The sequence below is a fragment of the Rhineura floridana genome, chromosome 1, assembly GCF_030035675.1.
Source record: "Rhineura floridana isolate rRhiFlo1 chromosome 1, rRhiFlo1.hap2, whole genome shotgun sequence".
Classification (NCBI taxonomy): Eukaryota; Metazoa; Chordata; class Lepidosauria; order Squamata; family Rhineuridae; genus Rhineura; species Rhineura floridana.
The window spans coordinates 192,008,087-192,026,256 of record NC_084480.1 but is presented as its reverse complement, the minus strand read 5'-3'; the positions used below and the strand labels follow the sequence as shown (position 1 = coordinate 192,026,256).

Here is an 18,170-nt window from a genome sequence, read left to right as displayed (position 1 = left end):
TAAATTAATTAAAAATCAGCCAGGCATTTTTTAAACTTTTAAACTGCAGAAGATGAAGGTCAGAGTGTGCGGCAAGGTCAGTATTAGGATGCAGGTACTCTGTGAACATGGCTGATTTTTAATGAATTTCAACAGATTATGAGAACTCTCAGAGAAAAATGTCCAATAGGGCTCTGGGTGTTTTCTCTCTCTTTTTAGACTTTAAACTTTCTATTCTCTCTGACTGTTTTGTGTACAGGTGGGCCCTGCTTATATGGCAGATTCCATTCTGGACTGCCGCCAAAAAGCGGAAACCACCGAAAAGAGGAACACATTGAAGATAATGGTGCACATCGCACTAAAATGGTGCATGATGAGCAAAAAACGCCATAAAAGCAGAACAAGTGCCTTAAAGCTGGGACTTTCCCTATTTGAAAGCCGCCGCATTAGCGGAACACTGAAAGGAAAAGCGCCGTAAAGCGGGGCCCGCCTGTATTGCCATGAAAATTGAGAGGGTTGTTAAGCAAGCGTTTCTGAGTTCAAGACTATAAGTTTTGTAAGGTTTTGTTTTGAAATGAGCTTATGGGAAGAATCAGAATGACATGGGGGTATTTTCAATTTAACATTGTGGAATGTGAAAAATCCACACTGGCTATATTATACAGCCACTCTTGTGGCTGTATAATAATGATGGTGCCAGGAGCACCTCCCTGGGGAGGGTACTCCACAAATAGGTCCCAGCACTAACCGAGCCCATTCTCATGTTGCTACTCTTCGTACCTCCTTCAGAGGGGGCATACAAAGAACGACCTTTGAGACCAAGCACAGGGTCTGAGTTGGTATACATAGGGAGAGATGGTCCTTGAGGCATTGGGGTCCTGAGCCATATAAGGTGTTATAGGTCAAAAACAGCACTTTGAATTGAGCCTAGAAACTAACTGGTAGCCAATGCAGTTGAGCCAGAATTGGTGTTATGTGCTCAAACCATCTCGTCCTGGTGAGCAATCTGGATGTTGAATTCTGTACCACTTTCTCAACTATCTTCAAAGACAGTCCCACATATAATGCATTGCAGTAATCTAATTTAGAGTTTACCAGGCCATACACAACCAAAGTCAGGCTATCCCTGTCCAGACAGGGTTGTACCTGGGCCACCAGCCAAAGCTGATAGAAGGCACTCCTTGTCACCACTTGAGCCTCAAGCAACAGTAGTGGATCCAGTACTCCCAAGGTACATACCTGCTTCTTCAGAGGGAGTGTAACCCCATCAAGAGCAGGCTGCAACCCTCCATCCAATCTAGGGAAACACCCACTAACATTGCCTCAGTCTTGTCTGGATTCAGCTTCAGTTTATTGGCTCTCATTTATTCCATTACTGAAGCAAGAGTGTGGTCTAGCACATCTGCTTCCATACTTGGAGATGTAAAGGAGATATAGAGTTGTGTGTCATCAGCATATTGCTGACAACTTACTCCAAATGTCCGGAAGACCCCACTCAGCAGTTTCATGTAGATGTTAAATATCATGGGAGGTAAATTGAACCCTGCAGAACCCCATATTCGTGATATTCCCCAGGCATCACCCTCTGAGAGTGACCATCCAAGTAGGAACCACAGAACAGTGCCATCCACCCCCAACTGAAACAGCCACTCCAGAAGAATACCATGGTTGTTGGTATCAAAAGCCATGGAGAGATCAAGGAGGATTAATAGAGACATACCCCCCTTTTCTCTCCCAACACAGGTCACCATACAGGGCAACCAAGGCAGTTTTTGTGCCAAAACTGTGTCTGATCTACAAACTGTAGAAGGACAGATCCTCCTTGATGCCATGCTTTGGAGATCAGAGCTGGTTCCATCCTATTATTGACCTTGCAAGCATCATCATTCCATCAAAGGGAAGATACTGTTGTGTGCCTCCCCAATCTCAGAGCTGTGAGATTTCAGGGGTTCCTTTGGGAAGAAGGTCAGTGGAGACTTCAGTGTCTTTATGAAATATGGTTTATTTATTTACACACATTCCAACCTGAGCTTATGATGGAGGGGTTCAAGGCATCAGCCGTCCAATATCCAACTTTTCCATCAGGGTTGCAGGAGGCATTATAAAGCCATGGTGCAGAGAGACAGCCCCTCTGCTTGCCTCCAGTTCCCAGCCTTTCTCTTGACAACTCTAAACACACTCAAAGCCCAACCCTCTGCTAGCCGCCAGGAAGGGGGGGCTCTCCTGCAGAGTTTAAATGACAAAAGGATCTTCTTGGCCCATTCACCAGTTGCTGGGCACTTGAAAGACCCATTAGCAAACTGGCCACTCTATTAGCTTAACAAAAGAAACTCCAGCAGAGCCAGCCCCTCACCCCAAGGCACAGGATTCCAAATCAGAGGCTGGAAGGGGACTCACAGGGATCATCCATTCCAACCCCCAAACTCATAACAATACATCACATACTTGCTCAAGAACATGATTATTGTTGAGCATAGTGTGGGGGGGATGGGATTAGATTTTGTCACTTTGCAAAAAAATTTAGATGACTTTATTTAACAGGAAACTTCAACAGAAGCACTGATCTTCCCACCTTTTTTTTTCTTTTAGTCCATATTTGATTTTAGCTGCTCTGTATGCTTTTCTTTTCTTTTCACTCTGTATTTAACTGGACATTTCCAGTGAGTACAGATGCTGGCTGCTGCCCTTACTAAAAATGAATTTAAATAAATATGTTAATGTGCATTCTGTAACATTCTGTCATGTTAATTTTTGAATTGCAGAGGTATGTGTGTATGTGCTTGGCATCCTTAAAATCATATTTCTCCTCATACTTTCAGTCCTGCTGCTTTGATTAATTGGTGTTAACTGCTGTTTAGATTAATTGCTTTGATTCATCGCTCTCAATTCCAACTTTACTACTTATTTGCCCACATTCCTGCCCAATTTCACTAACTGAGGGAGCTTATTTGAGAATTCATTTGAAGTTCTTTTCATATTCAGGGTCTTCCAGAAGCTCCAGTTTTTCTTTCAAACACTTTGCTTTTTAAAAAGCTGTTATTTAAATTCAAAAAATGCTTCAGAAGTAGGGATTCAAGTCTTAGCATGGAGACACTCTCCCCAACCTTCCCAGCTCATAATTTCCATTTTAGCAGTATCCAGTTATGTTCTGTTGCATCTTTAAAGATCACGTGTCATTGCCCTTTTAAGTATCCATGTGACAAATCAGAACAAAGGCATGGAAAGAGACATGCTTAGATATTCCTCCGTAACTGTGGAACTTCCTTCTTTCTAAACTTTGCCAAAGCTACCCAGAGGCAGCTTCCATAGGCACCAGCTATGTGTGGACAATCATATCTCAGTTTAATAAGCCAAGATATGTACACACCTTTTGCTCATGTGCGCAGGTTCTTTTTTCCTCCCTTCGCAGTGTACCTGAATGAAACATGGAAGTCTTCCAATAACCACAGTTTACCATTTGTCCAAACTGGAAAACTATGTTTACCAACTTCAGAATGTAAGCCAGAATCCTCAAATAACTTCTAGTTGTGGTTTAAGATCTTGGCTTGTTCCAAAGCTGGTAACCACATGCTCCTAATTTGGATGAAATAGGAAACTAAGGTTAATTGGAAACTTCCATATTTCATTTGGGCACACTGTGAAGAGAAAAGACAAGGTTCTGCATGTACAGGCAAAAAGATCGTGCATATCTTAGCAATGCACCACTGTAAAAAAAAGTCACCAAAAATGCCCTCTGTCTGCTGCATTGTTCACCCAGCTGACCCATAATGCTTCAGAACAGTTTGTCAGGTGGAAATTGAAGAGGGAGCATTGCTGATCAGACACTTGTTCCTTACAGCACTGGGGCTGCTGCCTGCTGGTCAGAGAAATGACCGTTTAAAGCAGAACACTATTATCCAAGCCCATAATCCTCCTGATTCTAGCCACCAGAGAGCCAATCCTATGCCACTGCTTGGTATAAAGTTTTCAGATCTCCTCCTCTCCATTTAAATGGGCATCTTGACATGGAGAGAGGCTGGTTCATCTTCTGTTGACATACCTGTCTGTCACCTGAGTGGCTGAATGTCACCTCATTGTCTTCTACCTGTGTAACATCTGCTAGTCGATTCCATTTCAGTTATTTCTGGGCTCTTGTACCTGGGCTCCTGATACATTTTCACCTGGAGCACAGCTATTATGTTTGTTTGTTGCCAGTTCTTCATCATCAAGTGATCACAGGATGGGGTACAATAAAACAAGATAAAACACAATAGCAATTTCATCAGTATCAAACATAACCGACAGCATCCAAGCAACAATAAAACAATTAGAACTACTTCAGCTAAATAACCCTCTGATTCAACAAATGCCTGTGTAGGCAAGTATGTTTTCAGCTGGTATGTTTTCAGATAGTGCCAGCCATATCTTAGAGAGGGCATTCTGAAACTAGGGCAATCACAGAGAAATCCCCATTGATCAACTCATAGGAAAGTTGGTAGGGTGAAGATGTTCCTTCAAATATAGGACCCAAGTTGTTTAAAGGGCATCACACAGACCTTGAATTTGGCTTGGTAGTATACTGGTAGCCAATGCAACTCCTTCCAGACTAGTGTTATATAAGCTGATCTGCTCCACAACCAGGCACCTAAATTTTGCACAAGCTGTCCCTTTCAGACCATTTTCAAGGGCAGCCCCACATGGAGTGTTTTACAGTAGTCTAACTGGGAGGTTACCAACACATAGATCACTGTGGCAAGGCTGTCCCTGTCCAGGAATGGCTGTAGCTGGTAACGATGGAAGGATCGATCGACTTTGGTTTTCTTACTTTCTCAGTTTTCCAATGTTAAATTCAGTTTTATTTATTTATTTATTTATTTAATTATGCTTTTAAACCGCCCTATAGCAACAAGCTCTCAGGGCGGTGTACAGCAAGATAAAACCACATTTAAAAATGAACAAGTGTGGATGACAGCATACAATATAAAACATATTTAAAAACAAAATTAGAATACAAATTAAAATAAAAATACAATTACAGTTAAATTTAAAATAAAATTAAATTTAAGCTTAAAATGCCTGGGCGAAGAGGTAGGTTTTTACCTGGCGCCGAAAAGATAACAAAGAAGGCGCCAGGCGTATCTCATCTGGGAGGGCATTCCATAATTCGGGGGCCGCCACTGAAAAGGCCCTAGATCTAATTGTTGTTCTCCGGGCCTCCCTATGAGTTGGGACCCGGAGAAGGGCCTTAGATGTCGAGCGCAGTGAACGGGTAGGTACATAGCGAGAGAGGCGTTCCATCAGATATTGCAGTCCGATGCCGTTAAGGTGTTAAGAACCAACACTTTGAATCTGGCCCGGAAACATATAGGTAGCCAGTGCAGTTGGGCCAGAATAGGTGTTATATGGTCGAATTTCTTCGTCCCAGTAAGAACTCTGGCCGCAGCATTCTGCACTAGCTGAAGTTTCCGAATCGTCTTCAAATGTAACCCTACGCAGAGTGCATTGCAGTAATCCAATCTAGAGGTTACCAAAGCATTCTCCATATTTCTGCAGCAATTTGTGATTTTTTAAACAAAATCCTCATGAAAATTCTTCTACATTTTAGTGCTAATTTCCTCTAGCACACACATGTTTGTATGCTGTTTTAACTAATGTACACATTTTTGCCAGCAATTTCTCCTAATAAGATGTTTTGGTATGTTATTTTTCACTAATACATTCATTTTTATGCACACTGTGCCCTACTATATGCATTTTTGTAAACATTTATTGATCAGAGAACTACATCACAAAATTCAGATAAGTGTAAGTTTCAAAGGATGGCTGTGGTTTGGTTCTCATATTGTTTCAGAAACTGTGAACTTGACAGATTCAGTTTTAAATGCAAACTTGTGCTAAGCACTTATGAACAGTTGTTTGAAAACACTCCAGTATATTGCTTTTGCTGCTGATCCGCATCACCTTGCCACACTATTTCTTGGCTGGAATCTTTACTGAATGGTGGTTGTTTCCCTTATATCTCATGCAATTGTTTGCATTCATGAATGTGGCATCATGCTGCCAACCTAAACCATTGAACAGAAGGATTTGTGCTCTATATATGCAGAAATCTCAATTCAAACTGGCAATTACTACAGTCTCACATTTTGGAAGGCGTTGATCTGTCACTATGCATCAAGAAAACTTGTCAACATAATTCTTGACATGACATGATCAACAGCCACCCATTAAAGCAAATGTCAAATTTTCATCACTACAAACCTCGTCGATATGGACAATTCAAAACTATCTATCTTGCTGTGGACAAGTTTTTTTTTTTTTTTTTTGCAGCATGGTTCAGGTGCTGTTAATTTTCTTTTTTATCTCTCAGACTTGGTATTTATAATTTATATATTACTTCCTCTACAAGTGCAAGAGCAAATTACTGCAAGAGATGAGTTACTGTCAAGCAATGATCATTAAATATGCATATTGATAGGAAAGCTAGTTTTACTTTCTGAAATATTCAAAGCAAGGGTTTGGAAGGCAACTGTCTTCTGTCTGATCTGTGTAGCCTCATTATAAGCAACACATCTGAAAGGTCAGATTAGACTGAGACAAATACATGCATATTTGGTCGAAGCATTTTGTGTGGCCATTTCCACCCCCCACCCATACGATCTCCAGCATTTATTTTTGAGAAGCAGACTTGATAACTTTGTCATGATGACCAAATCCAAGCAGTGCCTGTCACCCCTTTGTAGGCTGGCAACTAAAGTTCTTTGACTACTAATGGGTCTTCTGATTTCTGTGATTAACACCTCTGAATACTGATGTGCCATTAAAGCCAGGAATCTATATTTTAGGGATGCATATTAAATGAAATAGCATGAGATGCATGAAAAGATAATGCCCTTATCTAGAGGCATTTCTGAGTGCAATACTTGCTAAGGCAGCTCCCTTCCTCCCTCTGAACTCGTTACTGACAGCAGAAATGGAGGACAAGATATCTGCTCTGAGTTCCTCCCTCTGCAGAGAGATACTGCCCACAAAGTTCTCTAGCTCACAGCGGTGCTCAAATTACATGGGGAAAGACTGGTCATCAGTGAAATTCCTGAGCTCCCATCCTTTACCCCACAATTTTAGCCAAATCACACACACACACACCCAAGAAGCAGCTGAGGGCCATCAGAAAAGATAAGGAAGCAGCTCCTCTCCCCAGTCTCCCATAATTTGAGCACAGGGCTCCTACTCTGCCTGCAACTCAGGTTAGGTAAAGCAAGTGTGGAGAATCTTTGGCCCTCCAGATATTGCTGAACTACAACTTTAATCAACTCTGGTGATTGGTCATGCTTGCTAGGGTTGATGGGAGTTGTAGTTCAGGAATATCTGGAGAGCACAAGGTATATAAAGGATATGATACAAAGGATTTCCCTTTCCACAACAATCTTATTCATGTATGGCAGAAATATGTTGGTGTGGACATAAAATTCTGCACATGGATCTTCCTTGTCTGTATTGACCAAAGTCTAGTGTTTACATATTATTGAAGTGTACTCTCTGGATTATGAAACAGCTAGTGAAGAGGGATGGGCAAATATTCAGTTCTCCGTAATTCATCAGCATTTTTGTGTGTGAATCTCTCTCAATATACACACTTCTGTATGCAATTTTGCCTAATATGCCAGTGTGGTATAATGGTTAGAGTGTTGGATTATGATCTGAGAAACTAGGGTTCGAATCCCCGCTCAGCCATGAAGCTCACTTTGCCCTAGTACATGCATTTTTGGGCACATTTCTTAACTGGAGAACTGTAGCACTGCAACATTTGAGAAGTGAGAGTTTTGAAGGATGGCTGAGTTTTGGTTCACACATTGCTTCAGAAAGTGCAAACTAGGTAGTGATGTGATCTGAATCAAATTTCTCCCCCATCTCTACTAGTGAAATATCTGTCATTATAACATGTGTAAATGTACTGGGTAAAAAAACAAATCCACCCTCTGTAGCCTAATTTTAGTGGTTTATCGTTTCCTAAAGGAGTCAATAGCACTACACCATTCCACATTAGAGTGCAATTTAAGCTGTCTCCTTTTAGCTGGTGACCACAGTACTGGGGCGATCTAGCTCTTCTCAGCTCTGTCAGGCTGAAGCTTCTTTACTTTCCCCCCAGAACTTAATGGGAGCCATACAAATTAAGGCTGCTCATGTCAGCGCATCCCAACTACTTCATCCGCATTGTTCAACTTGGACTTTTATTTCTTGTTCCTATTAGAAAACAGGAGAACTCTGATATGGGAGAGAAGGACAGAAAGGACAATGTGCATTGTGGGTGGGTAGGGGGAGAATCCTTTGCACCATATATTAGAACAGCTTACTATACATTTTAGACCCCTCTTGAGATATTGTTGCCCAACTTGGCAAGACTGTTCCCGAGATGGAGGAGCCAGTTTCTGTCTATGTTTAAATACCGTCCAACACCATTTTGAATCAAGCTGGTGAACCAAACAGTTCCAAACTGCACCGGACACCTCTAAAGATACTGTCACACTAGTTTGCAGGTATGTTTCCAGAAGATTCAATCCTATTCTCTGCAGTGAGGTGGTGGGGCTGGGGAAGATACAGTGTTTCCTCCTCCTCCTCCTCCCACACCCTCACTATGTTATAATGTTTAATTGAGGTTTTAAAACTCAGATTAAACATGCAGTTGGGAGGGGGTAAAGGACGATTTAAAATCCTAATTAAACTTTAGGGCTTGCCCTTGAATTGATTTGGTTGGTCCCAGATTGGCTTGGGTTGGGGCCAGTCTGAAGTCCTGGATTGAGGAGAGGGGTCATGCACAGCCCTAGAAAGTACTTCTTTCCCATTATGAAACTAAAGAAGGATCCAGTTATACATCTCAGTATCTAAGGGTTTCTAAGAATTCTTGGACAATGCCGGACACTATATGCTAGTAATGATATGTTTCACATTGACGCTCCTAACCAAAAGATATAGTGGACAGGTAGGTGTGAGCTATTTATCTGGGAGATGCTCTCATATCCCCATCCCCTCTGGCACAACCTATGCTAGATTATAACAGAACCTTAGTCTTTAAAGCCCTGATACACACAGCAGGTGTAAAAAGAGTATCCATGTGATCAGAAGCCTTCGGTTGGCCATCACAGCTATTGCTATGACCAAGTGGAGAACTGACTGCCTCAGACACCTGATTTTGGGTGTCATGAAAGCTAATTTAATACCTATTTAAATGACTTGACTGGCCTTGAGTACTAAGCACCCAAGTCTTGAGGGCAGCATAATCTCTTGGGCCAACTCTGCCTATTGCTTCTGATAGTTAGCCTGAGTGCTTCATTGCAGCCGACTCTCTGAGCTGCTGCTGCTGTTGCTGCTTCCACTCACACACCCTGCAACAGTGCAGAGGTTGTTCTCAAAAATACCAAGAAAGGAGCCAAGAAATTGCTGCAGGGCTGTGACTGCCACATTCCACTGTGATGCTCCAAGAAACTCCCCACCCCTCACAATGCCAAAAAGTGAGCAAATGGGGAGGCAGCACAAGGAGAAGACTGTGCAAGGGGGTCTCCCGATGATCACAGCAGCTGTCTGAACAAAATCCGGATACAGTTTATTTACAGCCCACAAAGTACAATTTTGCTGTGTAGACAATTGGCTGCTCTGGTGGCTAGATAGAGGCTCCTTTTTACTCCTTTGTGAACTGGGTCTAGCAGGATGGTCAAGAGGGAGAGGAAAAATGCATTACACTCGCTTGACTTAGTCCTACAGAATCAACTTTGTTTAAGTAGATTTAGTAGAGATTAGTTGTGTGGCTGCATGAAGGAATATTGTTTTAATTATGACGATTGGCTAATGAGCTGAATGCAGCTTGCAGGTGATTCCTCATGCACTTCTCCAGATGCATGTTCCATATGACAGGGAAACAAGAGGGTTCCCTAACATGTGGAGTCAAACAAGTTATTCCCTCGAGTGACAAGTCTTCTTCATCCAAGCAAATGTTGTAAAAACATTGGTTATCCCCTTCTTACATGTAATTCCTGTTTTAATGCACCATTGCATTCATTAACAAGCCAGCATCACTGTGACTATCATAGGGCAAGAGCACATATTTTTCTACTGTAATTATATAATGCTTGATATTATTAAATTACATTAATGTAAAAGATTTATTGTCTGCAGTAAGTGCAACAAGAAGTATTTTCTCCCAGGGTCATCTTGGTAGTGGCTCCTCCTGTGTGGAATGCCCTCTCTGGTGAGGTGTGAATGCCTCCCATGCTTATTAATATTCAGGAGGAATTTTACAACTTTCCTTTTCACCCAGGCATGTGATGACTGAAATATACTGTTACAACCATTACATTATCAGCTGTGAGGATACACAATTGTTTGAAATGTTTTCAGTTGTTTTAAAATTATTTTAATTGTTTTTTGGGAAATAGTATTGTTTTGCTGTTTTATTGCTTGCCACCCTGGACCTCTTTGGCAGGAAGGGTGAGATAAAAATGTAATAAATGTTATTGTTGTCATTCTCACAAAATTACAAATTATGGCATTTTCAACATAGGTGTGTATGCAGTTTTCAGATTTATCACATTAAAAATCAGAATAAAGTCTATTTCCCCAAAAATACATTATTTACTTGCCTTCATTCACCTCTAAATGCATAATTTCTAATTTGTTAATGTTAGCATTAAAATAGCATCCAGTTTTCTAAGACTGCAACTTTCTAAGGATACTACACTGGGGGTGTACCATTACCTGAGTAGAAACATACTCACTGTTCTTCTGGTTCCAGTACACCTCCACCACTCTCTTCTGAAAACAGGGTCACTCAACACTAGTCCAGCTACACAGGAAGTGGATTGGACTGTGAAAGACCAACCCAAATTGTGTTTGCATTTTGACCAATTTGTAGGGCAGTACAATATCACAGAGAGGAGGTCAGGTCTCCTGCTCCCCTGGTGCATTCACTATAGCTGCCCAATTTCCCTGCTTTCTAAAGTTTGATAGAAATATCTGTGGGATATTGGTATGTTCTTACACCACAAGGTGTTTTTTTTGCCAATTAATGAATTTCTCTGCTTTTTAATACGGGAGGTAAGAAATGGGATCCTGTGCAAGCTTGCTGAGAATGGATTGATCATTTGCATGCTTATTGAGTTCAGTGGGATTTATTCCCCTGCAATCATGCTCAGGATAGGTGAAACTGACCACAGGGGATGGGGAGGTGGGGAGGACGAGGGAGGGGAGGAAGCACAGAGGGGAGGAGGGGAATGGAAACAGGAAGGAGGGGAAGGGAGAAGGACAGGTTTGATCATTTGCATGTTTATTGAGTTCAGTGGGATTTACTCCTGTGCAAGAAGGAAGAGGGGAGGGGAGGAGGAAGGGAGAGGAGGGGGAAGGAGGGGAAAGCCAGGTCTCATGATTTGCATGCTTATTGAGTTCAATGGGATTTACTCCTATGTAATCATGGTTAAGATAGGTAAAACTGACCATGGGGGAGGGGAGAGGAGAGGGAAAGAGAAAGGGAGGGGAGTGGGAGAGGGACGGGGAAGGAGGGGATTGGAGGGGGAGGGACAAAGAAAGGGGTGGGGGAGGGCAGTTTTGATAATTTGCATGCTTATTGGGTTCAGTGGTATTTATTCCTATGCAATCATGCTTAAGACAGGTAAAACTGACCATGGGAAGGAGGAGGGGGAGGGGGAGGAGGCGATTGGAGGCGAAGGAAGGGGCAAGAGGGAGGAGATAGGAAGGAGGAGAAGGGAGGGTGGGTTTATTATTATTATTATTATTATTATTATATTTTTGAGTTCAATGGGATTTATTTCTGTGCAATCATGTTTGAAAATGGAAATGGACTGCCTTCAAGTCGATCCCAACTTATGGTGACCCTGTGAATAGGGTTTTCATGGTAAACGGTATTCAGAGGTGGTTTTACCATTGCCTTCCTCTGAGACTGAGAGGCAGTGACTGGTCCAAGGTGAGCTTCATGGCTGTGTGGGGATTTGAACCCTGGTCTCCCAGGTCGTAGTCCAACAGTGACCTGGGAGAGGGGCTGGGAGGGTAGGAGGAGGGTAGGGGATTGGGTGGGTTGGCACTGGGCAGAGGGGAAGCCTTTTTCCTTTCCAAAAGGAAAACATTGTGAACAGTATCATTGCTTTTCAGTGTTTCCCTCACATTTTTATTCTACAGCAGGCACATGTAGCCTCCCACTCAAATGTAAACAAAAGCTGTCCCTGGCCATATCCACACCAGGCCTTTATTTCACTTTGGACAGTCATGACTTCTCTCAAAGGATCCTGGGAAGTGTAGTTAGTGAAAGGTGCTGAGAGTTGCTAGGAGACACCCTGTTCCCCTCACAGACCTTCAATCAGAATGGCTGACTATGAAACCAGTCTGGCCACTGGAGCTCTGTCAGTGGAATAGGTATCTCCTCTCAGCACCCTTCACAAACCACACTTCCCAGGATTCTCTGAGGGAAGCCATGACTGTCTCATGTGAAATCAAGGTCTGGTGTGGGTGTGGCCCCCTGATTAGGCAAGCCCAGCAGCTGTGAGTCTGGCTTTTAGAACATTGACCATTGGTTCTTACTGAGCATGCCCCACATTATCATTTAGTTCAAGCCAAAATTTATGAAATTAATTAAACATCAGCCAGAGATATTTTTAACTTTTAAACTGCAGAAGATGACGGTCAGAGTATGGGGCAAGGTCAGTAACAGGGTTACAGATACTCTGTGACCATGGCTGATTTTTAATGAATTTCAACAGATTATGAGAACTCTAAGAGAAAAAAGTCCAAATGGGGTCTGGGTTTTTTCTCTCTCTCTTTAGACTTTGAACTCTAGATTCTTTCTGACTGTTTTGTTTATCACCATGAAAATATACATGGTTGTTAAGCAAGCATATCTGAGTTCAGGACTATAAGTTTTGTAAGGTTTTGTTTTCAAATGAGTTTATGGGAGCATCAAAATGGGAAGGGGGGTATTTTCAATTTAACATTGCGGAACATGAAAAATCCACCCTGGCTATAGAATACAGCCACTCTTGTGGCTGTATAATACTACTGACATCAATTTTGTCCAATATTGAGAGAATTGCAGAACATAGGCAGGAAGTTAGGGCTTATATTACCACACCTCCCTCATTTGTCTTGTCCCAATCAGTATATCCAATTTAAGCTGAAGTAGTGAGGTATCAACAAAACTGAGGATAATAATGAATTTCTGTCAAGATTACCCACAAAGTTCTTTTTAATGGTGCTTTTATTAATGGCCAGCAGTAACCTGGGAGAAAAAGTATGATTTTAGCAAGCACTGAAAACCGAGAAGAATATATTCTTTTCTCAGATGGGAGTTTATTCCATAGATGAGGTGCCACAACAGAAAAGGCCCTTCTTCTGGTTTTTGCAACACAGACCTCTGCAGGCTGCCTCTTTGTGGATTGCAATTTCATACTATACTTATTTAGAACATGTCTGTTTTAAAAATACTGTTGCCTGGGAGTGGGGTCCAATTTTACCAATATTCTCTGTCACTTCTCTGTACGACATAATTATATTACCTTGGACTATTTCATTTAATACTGGGACATTATTTTCTTTTCTTTTATTTGTTCATTATAATAAATTGCCATCAGAGGTGATAATCCTGGGTTTAGCTTAGCTTTAAACTAACCTCATCATGAATAAATTGATTCTGTACAAAGATTGTTCCAGATAATCGCAGAGTCTTTACCACCCATAATGCTAGAGGGTGTATTTTCAGAGTATTGGAAAATTTTATTCTTCCAGAGTCAAGATGCACCACCCACTCACCACTCATAAAGTCTGAAGACCTGGGGAAGGGGTCTAAAATAATAATAAAAAATCATCTAGTGTACACCTGCGTACTAACAACATTTTAAGAAGCATTCCAAGCATCTCCCAAGCATCAACAAAATACAGGCAGAAGATGTGTTATGTTTTGACAGGGATAAGAAAATAAGGAGTGTCACAGCTGCATAGCTAGTCATTCAGGTATTGTTGAAGCATATATGACCTGCCATGCTTAAAACAACCCACCAATCATATGCTGTTACCAGTTAGGTGATTGATAAACTCTTCTTCTTTGGCAGCCTCAGACAGGCAAAGAAAATGAACTGAAATGAGGAATAATTTGGCCCATAGTGGGCAACCTTCCCTGACTGGCAGGCTACAGTATGCTTAACTTGGAGGGTCATATGTTGTGAAGTCTTTATTTAATACCTCCTAGTCAGCTTCAATATAATAAAGTTAAATGTGAAACCATTGAATACATATGTGGGCAGACTATGCATCACTTAATATAAGAGCCTGCTAATGGGTCAGTTAGTTCAGCATCCTATTTTCACAGTGGCATCTACCTGACATTGTCACTATGGATGTGGTTCAGCACTAGGTTATTTATTAATCTGCCATATCATGAGGAATCATCAGCCCACCAACATAAGGCACTCTGTTATTAGTCTCAGATCCATAAATCAAGGCTGCAACTTTCTTTGCCATTTAAGAGGCCTCTGGCCTTATTAGGCCAGGACTAGGGATGTTGTTCGCTTGTTGGTGTCAGTTCATATCTCATTAGATCAGTCTGGCAGGAGGTTACAGTTCATATTTTATTGTTCTGTTATTTTCTGCTTTTGCCATTTCAACCCCCACATTTCTTTAAAAAAAGGTTAATCTTCCTTCTGCCAATGTTTTCCTACTTCTTATGTGTGTGACAGAGAATTAGGGGGCTGAAAACAGGACTCTGTGGCTCCCCCTCACCTGCCTGCTCCATCTTTGCTGCCTCCCATCTTGGATTACTTGAAATTATTAGTTCTGAGGAACTGTGCCTGATTTTTTTAAAGGTTTGAATTAATTTTATATTGATTTGCTGCTTTGTTGTTTGCTGCCCCAGTCAAGAAAGGCAGGATAGAAATTTAATTAGTAATAATAGTAGTAGTCTTCATCATAATCATGGTGGTGCTGGTGGCAGCAGAGGGAGACACTGAAAGGAAAGGAAAGAAAAGGAAAGGAAAGTCCGTGTGTGCATAATCACAAATAAGATGTGAAGGGGAGGGAGGTATGAGAACCTTTCTCCTTGCTGTTTCCCTAAACAACTAGCTGGGCGGGGGGGGGAGAGCATCTCCAAGGCACACCCCTTTTCTGCCATCCTCTCCATCTGGGTGTGGGGAGTCTGTGCAACCCCCACTCGAGTGAAGGAGAGTGTGGCAGAGAAAGAGAGAGACTGGACAAGGAGGCAGGTGGGAGAGAGTAAAGCAGGAGCACTGATTGTATAAATGTCTGCTGTGCTGTGAGTTAAAATCATATGTAAGCCCCACACCATGACATCAGAGTGTGAAAATGGAGACACAGCAAGCCATGCGGCTCGCACCTTGGCAGCTGCAGCCTAAGTGGGATGCTGGGTGAGAGGCTGGGCGGGAGGTCGGTGGTGGCAGCTGCAGCTAGGCCAGGAGGCCAGGTGAGAGGCCAGCAGCAGCAGCTGCAGCTGCAGCTTGGGTGGAGGCCAGGTGAGAGGCCAGCGGCAGCAGTAGTGTGGAGGCCGGGTGGCAGGTTTGGCGGCCCATGGGGAGCGGACTGCAGGTTTGGTGACCTGTGGGGGGAAGGATGGCAGATTTGGAGACCCATGGGAGGCAGAGGGAACCTTGGTGGCCCATGGGTGCCAAGGAAGCTTTGATGGCTCATGGGGGCGGGGAGAGCTTCAGGGGCCCATGGGGCAAGTTTCAGCAGCCTGGAGGGAGGGGGTTTGGCATTGGTAGGTGAGGTTGGTGAGTGAAGCGAGTGGGATGGAGCCCCTATTTTTTTATTTAAAAAAACAAATCTGGTGTTAGGAAAAGCCGTGGAAGCTCAAAGCATACAAGATTGGTTTGCAAAGATAGTGAATAGGAAGTCTGGTACAAAGTCTGACTTTAGAAAAATTTCCTCCCGTTCCTAGTTAGCACCATCTCAGCTTGTATCACCATATATTTTCCCTGAAGAGGCCATTGCTTAATGGATTACATATGGTCTTACCCATGTCTATAGCATAACTGGTTTTCCTGGCTGCTAGTATCCTCTCTCTTTCTCTCTCTTCCTTGTGGCTTCAGGCCCATATTTAACATGATGTCTGCCGGTCTGGTCTAATCTGAGCAAACTATACAGTGACAAACTTACCCCCTGCTACATGTTATAAGAGATATAAGACACTGAGGTGCATTCCTCTGTAAATGTGAAAGCTCTGCTTCAGAGATGAAGAACCTGTGGCCCTGCAGATGATGCTGGACTAAAATTCCTATCACCTATATAAATATTGCCAAGCTGGCTGAGGATTGTGGGAATTGGAGTTCAACAGCATTGGAAGATCCACAGGTTTCCCATTCCAACTCTAGGCAGACTATAGTCTCTGATTTCTCAGACTATCTGTACATGCAAATGCAGGATGTGAGGAATATGGTACATATATTCTTGGCTGGATATGTGCCTTCTAGTATTGCTGGTTAAATAATGTTGTGAGTGTTCTGTAGAAAATTTATTGGTTTTTTAATTATTATTATAGTTGACACTATAATTTTAAATTTCTATTTCATAAACCGCATTAAGAGAGCTTTACTCAGAAAGGGGGCAGTACTTTATCAGGTTACTGTATAAGGAAAATGTCAGGGGGGAGAGAGTGAGCAGCTTTGCAAAATTCAAACATATGTCTCTAGCTTAAGGAAAATACTAGGGTCAGAAAAGGGGATCTCCTTCATGACTTGACAAGTTTATTTATTTATTTATTGAATTTCTTAGTCGCCCATCTGACTGGCTATCCAGCCAGTCTGGGCAATGTACAAAGCAGGCATACAAATATAATAGATATTAAAAATCTGAAAACAATGACAATAAAATCTACCCCACCCCAAAAGTCTGCCTGAAGAGCCAGGTCTTTACGGCCTTGCCAAAACTGATTATAGAGGAGGCATGGCAGAGATCATTTGGGAGGGAGTTCCACAGGGTGGGGGCCACAAATGAAAAAGCCCTCTCTCTAGTCCTCACCAGTCTGGCTGTTTTGACTGATGGGATAGAGAGAAGGTCTTTTGAGGTTGATCTTGTTGGGCGGCATAGCTGATGAAGCTGGAGGCGCTCCTTCAGATAGACTGGGCCGAAACCGTACAGGGATTTAAAGGTCAAAACCAACACCTTGAATTGGGCCTGGCAAGCAACTGGTAACCAGCACAACTCTTTTAGCACTGGAGTTATGTGATCTCACCGGCGGCTGCCTTTAATCAGGCGCGCAGCCACGTTCTGTACCAGTTGCAGCTTCCGGACCGTTTTCAAGGGTAGCCCCATGTAGAGCGCATTACAGTAGTCTAGGTGAGAGGAGACCAGGGCATGTACCACCGATGGGAACAGATGATTGGGAAGGTAGGGGTGCAGCCTCCGTATTAGATTTAGTTGATACAGTGCTGCCCAGCTCACAGCCGAGAACTGAGCTTCCATGGACAGTTGGGAGTCAAGAATGATCCTGAGGCTGCGGACCTGGTCTTTCAGGGGCAATTGTACCCCATTGAGCACCAGGTCCAAATCCCCTAACCTTCCCTTGTCTCCCACGAACAGTACCTTGGTTTTGTCAGGGTTCAGTTTCAACTTATTCCTTCCCATCCAGCCACTCACCGACTCCAGGCACTTGGACAGGGTTTCTACAGCCAACCTCGGTGAAGATTTAAATGAGAGATAGAGCTGCGTGTCATCCGCATATTGGTGACACTGCAGCCCAAATCTCCTAATGATAGCCCCCAGCAGCTTTATATAGATGATAAATAGCATCGGGGAGAGGATGGAGCCCTGTGGCACCCCACAGGTGAGAGCCCAAGGATCCGAAACCTCATCCCCCAATGCTACTCTTTGGTGCCTATCAGCCAGGAAGGAACGGAACCACTGCAATACAGTGCCTCCTATGCCTAATCCCTCCAGGCGGGCCAAAAGGATACCATGGTCAACGGTATTAAAAGCCGCTGAGAGATCCAGGAGGACGAGGAAAGTGCATTCACCCCTATGCAATGCTCTCCTCATCTCATCCACCAAGGCGACCAAGGCTGTTTCAGTCCCATGTCCAGGCCTAAAGCCCGACTGAAATGGATCCAGATAATCTGCTTCTTCCAAGTGCGCTTGCAACTGCTTTGCCACCACCTGCTCGACCGCCTTGCCCAAGAATGGTAAGTTTGAGATTGGGCGAAAGTTGTTCA

At 42.9% G+C, this 18,170-nt stretch overlaps 1 protein-coding gene across 1 annotated transcript in view; it reads left to right on the top strand.

Annotated features, from left to right (window-relative positions):
* Positions 1-1,896: 1,896 nt before the first annotated feature.
* Positions 1,897-18,170, top strand: part of CDH18 (cadherin 18) — a 560,265-nt gene continuing 543,991 nt past the window's right edge. The window contains exon 1 of the mRNA XM_061589839.1: positions 1,897-1,944. The gene's annotated coding sequence lies outside the window, so the exon portion shown is untranslated. The remainder of the gene's footprint in view (positions 1,945-18,170) is intronic.